Here is a 7694-nt window from a genome sequence, read left to right on the forward strand (position 1 = left end):
TGTTGAAGATTCTTATTTAGGTTTATCTTTAAATATTCCCTACAATTCATGGGATGTTGGGATTTCCTTTCAAATGGCCATGAATAGGCATCTATTTATTTAGAAGCCCATTTAGCTGTCTGCAGCTTACAAAATCCCTGAGATAAAGGGATGTACTAAAACAAAGGACAGTACTTGCCCATAGGGATCCATTGCAAAGCGCTTGCCCATAGCAATCTATAGGTGGGAATTGTCCTGTTTCCCTATGGGCAGGCACTTTGCAATGAATTCCTATGGGCAAGTATGGTTTCCCCATGGGCAAGTACTGTCCTTTGTTTTAGAATGTCCCTGAGATAGATACATTTCTGAAAATGGGGTGGGGGATTTTTACATATTCGCCAAAAAAATCACTGGATGCTTGGATTTGCTTCAAACTGGCCATGAATGTGGATACATGGATAAGCTTTCATGGTGCCAGTTTTGAGGTTTCTATAATGTTAAAAGTGACAGAGATGTAGAAAGGTTTGTTAACTGGGGTTAGGGTAGAGGGTTAAAAAGTTTTTTTTTAATCGCTAAAAATCAGGACATGGTTGGATTTCCTTGAAACTTGGCAAGAACGTGTATCTAGGTGGAACCTGAGATAGTTTCCTTCTTCCCTCCCCATCCCTTTTTCCTTGTGCTTTGTGTCTTTTTTAGAATGTAAGCCTGATGGCAGGGACTGTCTTCTTTATTGATAAATTGTCAGCCGCTCCAAGAGCCTTTTGGCTGAGGGGCGGGATAAAAATACTCTAAAATAAATAAATAAATAAATAAATAAATAAATAAATAATAGTGCCCATTTTCAAATTTGTATCTTGAAAAATGACAGAGATACTTGCCTTTCTGAAAATGGGGTGGGGGGTATTTACATATTTGCCACAAATCACTGGATGCTCAGATTTGCTTCAAACTGGCCATGAATGTGGATGCATGTATAAGCTCTTGTGGTGCTGATTTTGAGGTTTCTAACATTAAAAATAAAAAAGTTACTGGCATTTGATTTTCAGTGAAAGTCTATGGGGGGAAAACGCAGAGCTCCGATCCAAATCCAGTGCCCCACCGCGGGGCGGAGCAGACCATAGGCAGATTAGTGCATGGTAGAGCAGACTCGATTTGGAAGTTGCGGTTCGGGATCCAGAGCAGATCGGGGGGTCCGTGCACAGCCCTACCTTTAATGAATCCAAATGTATCACCCATAGTATGCCGATGTTCTGCAGTGTTTGGCTGTCTTTTGTTCCAACCTACCTGAGCACCAAGGGCAAATACATGGTACCTGTGGAGATCTTCCCTATCTTAGCTTCTAGTGCTGGGTTGTTAGGTTGTATCTTTCCTCCAAAATGTAACATTATTCACTTGAAGCCTGAGATAAACACCAAGGAGCAGCTTATAAGGACAAAAACATGAAGATCAACTTCTCTTATCAAATGTACAAGGGTACTGCCTGTGAACAAAAGCCGGAAGTTTGGTCCTTCTCAGAGTCATCCCATTTAAAATAGAGAAACAAGAAACGTGAAAGGCATTTTCTATTCTCCTAACTTGGTTTCTAAACTGCTTTATTGAAATTCTGTTCAGCTCTTTTTGTCATTCTTCAGGGTGTAGCACTGGTATTCTTTTACCTTACCTAATCAACATGAGCTGGCTGAGGGTATTGTCTGTATTTTTTCTTTCTACAAATTGCTCTACAGGCTCCAAGACTACCTACACTTCTTGATCATAAAAGTCCCTAGGGAGGGATAAATTCATGACCTCCTCCCCTGTGTGGGAAATGTGGGAAGCCAAGGAGGCTACAGGCTATCAAAGAGATAATTGTACAAAGAAAGACAAAACAATTATTCACACTCCTCAGCCATTTCATAAGTCAAGAAAGTACTAGAACCCCAAACCAAACTCAAGAGAATTTCTCCAAAATATTTCTTCTTTGAATTACTTTTTGAAAGCAATTTTATATCAAATTTATTTATTTATTTATTTATTTATTTTATTGCACCTCTATATCGCCCAATAGAATGAGAATGGTCAAAAATATGTGGGAGAATTTTTGGCGAAGCACTAATCAGTAGTATTGGGATATGGACTCCAGGTGGAACCAGGATCCCCTCTCCAGAGGGGTATGTGACCTCTTTACACACCACAAAGGAAAGGGCTTTTTTTAGCTAGAAATTTGCCAGTTGCTTTTAATGAATCCAAGTTTGTCTCCTTCAGCATGCTGGTTTTTGGAGTGTTTGGTTGACTTTTGTTCCAACCTCCTTGAGTACCAATGGAACATACATAGTAGCTGTGGAGATCTTCTCTATCTTAGCTTCTAGTACTGGGTTGTTGGGCTGTATCTTTCCCCCCAAATGTTATATTAATCTCTTCAAGCTGAGTTGAACAACAGGGAGCAGATCATAAGGAGAAAATAATAACCGTCACTCTTCCCAATCAATGCATTACCTCAATAAAAATCACCATTAGAATTTTATAAAAGCTGTTTATTTAAAAGCATCAGAAACACTCCTTCTTCATGTAGAAAACAACAGCAAGGTGATTTGTAATACATAAAAAAGTAATTGTAAAATACTTTTCATTTGTTCATTCTTTCCTGTTATAAGCTTGTCCCTGCCAGTTACATAATAGTACAAACATTATGTACCAAATAAAAACAATTTTATCACTTCTTATCTTCATATTCATCTTAGATTCTGCAAGTGACAATGCATTTGGATTATAAATTGAAGTCATTTGTATAATTGCACAGCCATGCTGGACTTACTATGCAAAATTACAGTGATCCTACTATACACTATCCAATAGTCTAAAGTAAGACCAATATTATTATTATTATTATTATTATTATTATTATTATTATTATTATTTATTTATTTATATAGCACCATCAGTGTACATGGTGCTGTAGCTTAGGAAGGTCAGAAACCTTGGAATGTAATCTGGGTGGGCTTCTGGCAGATATATAGCTCTCCATGGGATCTATATGACTAGGGCCATAGCTAGACCGGGTGAAATCCCAGGCTGATCCCTGGGATCATCCCTGTGCATCCACATGACACACAGGGGATCCCAAGATCAGGGAGGGATCATCCCTCCCTTGCTCCAGGATTTCACCCTCCCCTTTAGGCCTGGTTTCTCCACAGCCTTGGGCTAAGCCTGAGACCACGGAACAGGTGGTTCGGTGCCACGGTTTGTCACAGCTCCTCGCAGTTACTTGCGAGGAGCTGTGACCTGCGCATGAGGCACAGAGATCCTCAGGAGCACTGTGCCCATTCGGGTGGGGGAAGCGGGGATTTAAAAAAAAAACCCACAAACTTTTGCGCATGAGTGTTTGTGTGCTGCTGTCTCTTTAAGAAAAGAAAAGAAAAGAAAATGGTGGGCAACATGCCTGTCCGTCTGAGGGTGACGTGTGCCACGTGTAAACAGAGGGGGGATCTTGTGATAAAACCATCACGAGATCTTCACCCCTCCATCACGGACTGTCAGGTAGGTCTAGCTAAGGCCCAGATCTATGACTAGAAGCACAAATGGGAAGGAAAGCAACATGCACTGGGCCTGTTCAGAAGACACCTTAAACCATGTCTTTAAACAGGGCGATTAAGCTAGAAAGCCAGGCTGTGTTCAGAAGACACCTTAAACCACAGCTTTAACCAAAGTGAATGAGGCTTTTTTGCTTTATTCACCATAGTTTAAACCATGGTTTAAGGTGTCTTCTGAACATGACCTGGCTTTCTGGCTTAATCACCATGGCTTTAATCCACTTTTTTCTGGGTTTCATGGGCAAATGTGGCCAAAATAAAGTTCTGGAATTGTTATCATTTACCTGTGCCTCATGGATAATTTGAAGACACTCCCCAACTATAGCAGGGGAGACCTTGATCTTATCATAACTACATGGAAACACCTGGCAGAGATGAAACAGCCTTGTGCTGGGAGTTTCATATTCCCAAGTCTCAAAAAGGCAACAGTGGCAAGAAAAACTGGAAATTGGGTGGATAGCTAATAACCTGGAAGACAGAAACAAACTTCAAAGTAATCTTGATAGGTTGGAACACAGGGCTGAAAGATATGATGTCTAGCTGGACATCAGAAAAAACTTCCTGACTGTTAGAGCAGTACGATGATGGAACCAATTAGCTAGGGAGGTCGTGGGCTCTCCCACACTAAAGGCATTCAAGTTGTAGCTGGACAGCCATCTGTCATGTATGCTTTAATGTAAATTCCTGTATTGAGCAGGGGGTTGGACTTGATGGCCTTAGAGGCCCCTTCCAACTCTACTATTCTATGATTTTATGTTAGAATGAGCTATGTGGTTATCCCGTGGTAGGATAGCAGATTCACTCTTGGATTTTCTTTCCTCTAGTGTTCTATGACTAAAAAATGTGCATTTAAAGACATTCAAAACTGCTGCATACATTGGGGAAAATATTTACAAAATGTTCATAAAAATTGAAAAAGAAAGATCACAATGAATCATGGAGATAATGGAATGGGTGGAATTTAGAAAACTTTGACAACTTTGAGTTTTGTTTAAATGCTCATCCTTAAATATAGCCTTCCTTCAGTTCATTCCTCAGAACTTCATCTTAGGTCCATAAATTGCTGCTGTTCTTTCCTCATAAAGTGAAACCCATCTCCATGTTGTTATATTCAAAAGCAAAGAAAACTTCTCTTCAGATCTGAGAATCATGTTTGTGATCCATGCTGCCTCTTGTGGCTAAAATATCATTCTCTCCCCTGTTATTATGCAATTCACTTTAATTTATTTTTCCCCTGAGAAAGGCCCAGTGGATTTTCAGAATGTGAGAAAACAACCATGAAGGAAGTCTTGAAGTGGTTACATAAACCCTTCCTCTTGTGATATTCACTGCAAGAGGCCGGCAGGGCTCTGTCAGTTTGATCTCTGACACTTGCTTGTTCTGGCCTCATTGGCCAGGATTCATCAGTGTCCTGGCAGTCTTAATTGCCTGACTAAGCCATGGTTGTGTAACTCTGCTGCTGCTATGGAAAAGGCAAATAAGCCTCTGTCGTTGAAGTATTATTGTCAAAAACATGTGATGTGCCAACTCCGGGAGTTTCGGTAACCAAGCAGATGTTGTAGATGGATGTGGGAGCATTTCCATCTAAAGATAAGCTTTGCTGCCAGAATACTGGGCTGATAGTGATGCTGTTGTTGCTTCTGCTTCTGCATTGGGTGTGTGAAGTAGATACACTGAAATGTCCCGCCTCTGATCCTACCCCTGTTCTGCATGAGTCATTTCTGTCAGGAGACCTCCTTATTGGTGGGATGGTTTCTGTGATCAATATCTGTTCAACAAAATTTTCATTCATCGAACAACCTTGGCAAGAGTTCTCTGATTTTACAGAGTAAGGATTTGTCTTTTCTTCCCCGCATCATTTGAACTTGGCCAGATTGATTACAGCTTTTCATTTCAGGCACCTGCATTTTCAATTGTTAGCACTTTTAATATTTTACCACTCTTTTATTGTTGTTTGAAGTGGTTAAAACTGTGCTTTTATGGAATATTTTAATACTGTGTTTTAATATTGTCCTTTAATGTTGTGATCCACTGAGAGATTATTTTCCATGGTATATAAATGTTACAAATAAGTAAATAACCAAATAAACAATTTATATCCCAACCTGCTTATCCATGATTTCCTTCTTTCATAATGAGTGATCTTACCGTGATGTGTGTCTGTTGGGATGAGGGTTTGTTTTGGTTTCTTTATTTCCATTGCACCATATTTGGAAAATGGCAACTTGTGTTTGGAAAAATAATTTTCAGGCTGTAAAATATGCAGTGAAGAAAAATCAGTTAAAAAAAGGGGGTGGTACAGAAAAAATAATACCTTGAAGGACTTCTAAAACCTACTGTAACTGAGACAAGGCATGGGAAAGACAACAAGTTAAGTTGGGTGAACAAGAAAAGATGCATACATGGATAAATCAAACAACAAAATCCATTTTCTCTCCACATTGCAGCCACTCTAATATCTTCTCATGCATTCTGTTATAAAAGAAAGCACATATTTCTATGGCTTGGCCTCAGAATATTTTCCTGCACTTTCCCCCCAATTGGTAGAATGGTATTGCCATTATCTTTCTTTTCACTTGTCCACCTTATGGGTTCTCAATATTGATAATTATTCCCCTGCAAATACTCTGATCTGATCTCATGGTTAAAACAAAATGGCATGAATTTGATGCACAGACGCTGAAGCATGGGCAGGGAACTCCAGATGTGGGAGGACTCTAACTTCTGCCATGCCCAGTCAAGGATGATGCAAATAGTAGTACAACATCTGAAGGGCCATCTGTGAATCAGCAAAACTCAGGCTCATTGAGGTTCTTTGATTTCCACCTCAAAGGTTGTTCTGACTTGTATCTGTATTAGATTCTGAGATTTTGTTTTGCATGGATATTTCCCCATCTTTCATGCACCTATTTCAAAATGGACACATCAATGATGTTCAATATTTTCAAATGTACATATTTATTGTTGTTTGCAAGTTTAAAGACTGCAGAATGTATTCTGATACCAGTTCAGTTCCAGAAAGTGCAAATGGAATTAATTTTGTTTTGTTTTATAAAGAAGATAAATAAATTTCTCAACTATCTGTAGCCAGTTTCCAGACCCATGCACTAAAAATGTGCAGACAATATATAAAGCAGATTAGGGCTGTGCACGGACCCCCCAATCCACTTCATGGCCCAATCCAGAACTTCTGGATCAGACACGATCAGCTTGGGGCCGATCTTTCTGGACCCCGCTCCACTCTGCAGAGCGAGATCCGGATCCGCCACCATCGCTGCATGGATGGTGGTGGTGGCGCCAGGTAAGCCAACCCCCCCTTACCTGTGTCCATCATCACAGGCTTCAAAGGAGGCCCCAGCTTGAAGCCAGAAGAGGCCTTGGCCTTAATTTCTAGCTTCAACTGGGGCCTCAATTGAAGCCCGCGACAGACCACGTTGGACACAGGTAAGCCTCCCTCCTCCCTGCCCCCTTACCTGGCTCTATCACCGTCGCCACAGGGACTGCAGTGGCGGCGGCTGTGCCAGATGAGTCCCCTCCCTCCCACTTACCTGTGTTCGGCACTCTGGAACAAGGTGATCCTCTTTGCCTCGATCCGCAGCCCCTGACCCGCTTCTCCTCCGCCTTTTCCGGAGGCAGATCAGGCTGCCTCGCTATCGCTTCTCAGCTCTGAAGCAAAGCGGAGAACAGCCCTAAAGCAGATGCACTTTCAACAAGTGCATAAAGGTGGTAATGATTTCCAGAATTGAATCAAACCTCTTTGACATACCTGTGGATGGTGACTTGAACAAAGTAGTAATGATTGAGCAGTCCTGCACCAGGCCTTTGTTTATTCTGCTCTATAATTCAAGAGATTCTAAACTGAAGGTTAGGGAGGAATAATTGAAAGACAAGAAAACAGGAATATATAAATATAAACTATTTTCCCCTATGTGTGTTAATTCATTCCCCAGTTTAGGTTTCTTATGTATCAGAAACAGAATTTTGGCTTAAGAAAGAGAATTGTATGTTACTTTAAAGCCATTTGTAACAAATGAAAGAAAAACATAACAATCAGGAACTAAAATGGAATGGTATGGACAAATAATGTAGTAAAAGACCTCTGTGTATTATAGTATTATCGAAGTAACGAGTATCTCTCTTTGCAGTGTC

This window comes from Elgaria multicarinata, chromosome 11 (genome assembly GCF_023053635.1).
Source record: "Elgaria multicarinata webbii isolate HBS135686 ecotype San Diego chromosome 11, rElgMul1.1.pri, whole genome shotgun sequence".
Lineage (NCBI taxonomy): Eukaryota > Metazoa > Chordata > Lepidosauria > Squamata > Anguidae > Elgaria > Elgaria multicarinata.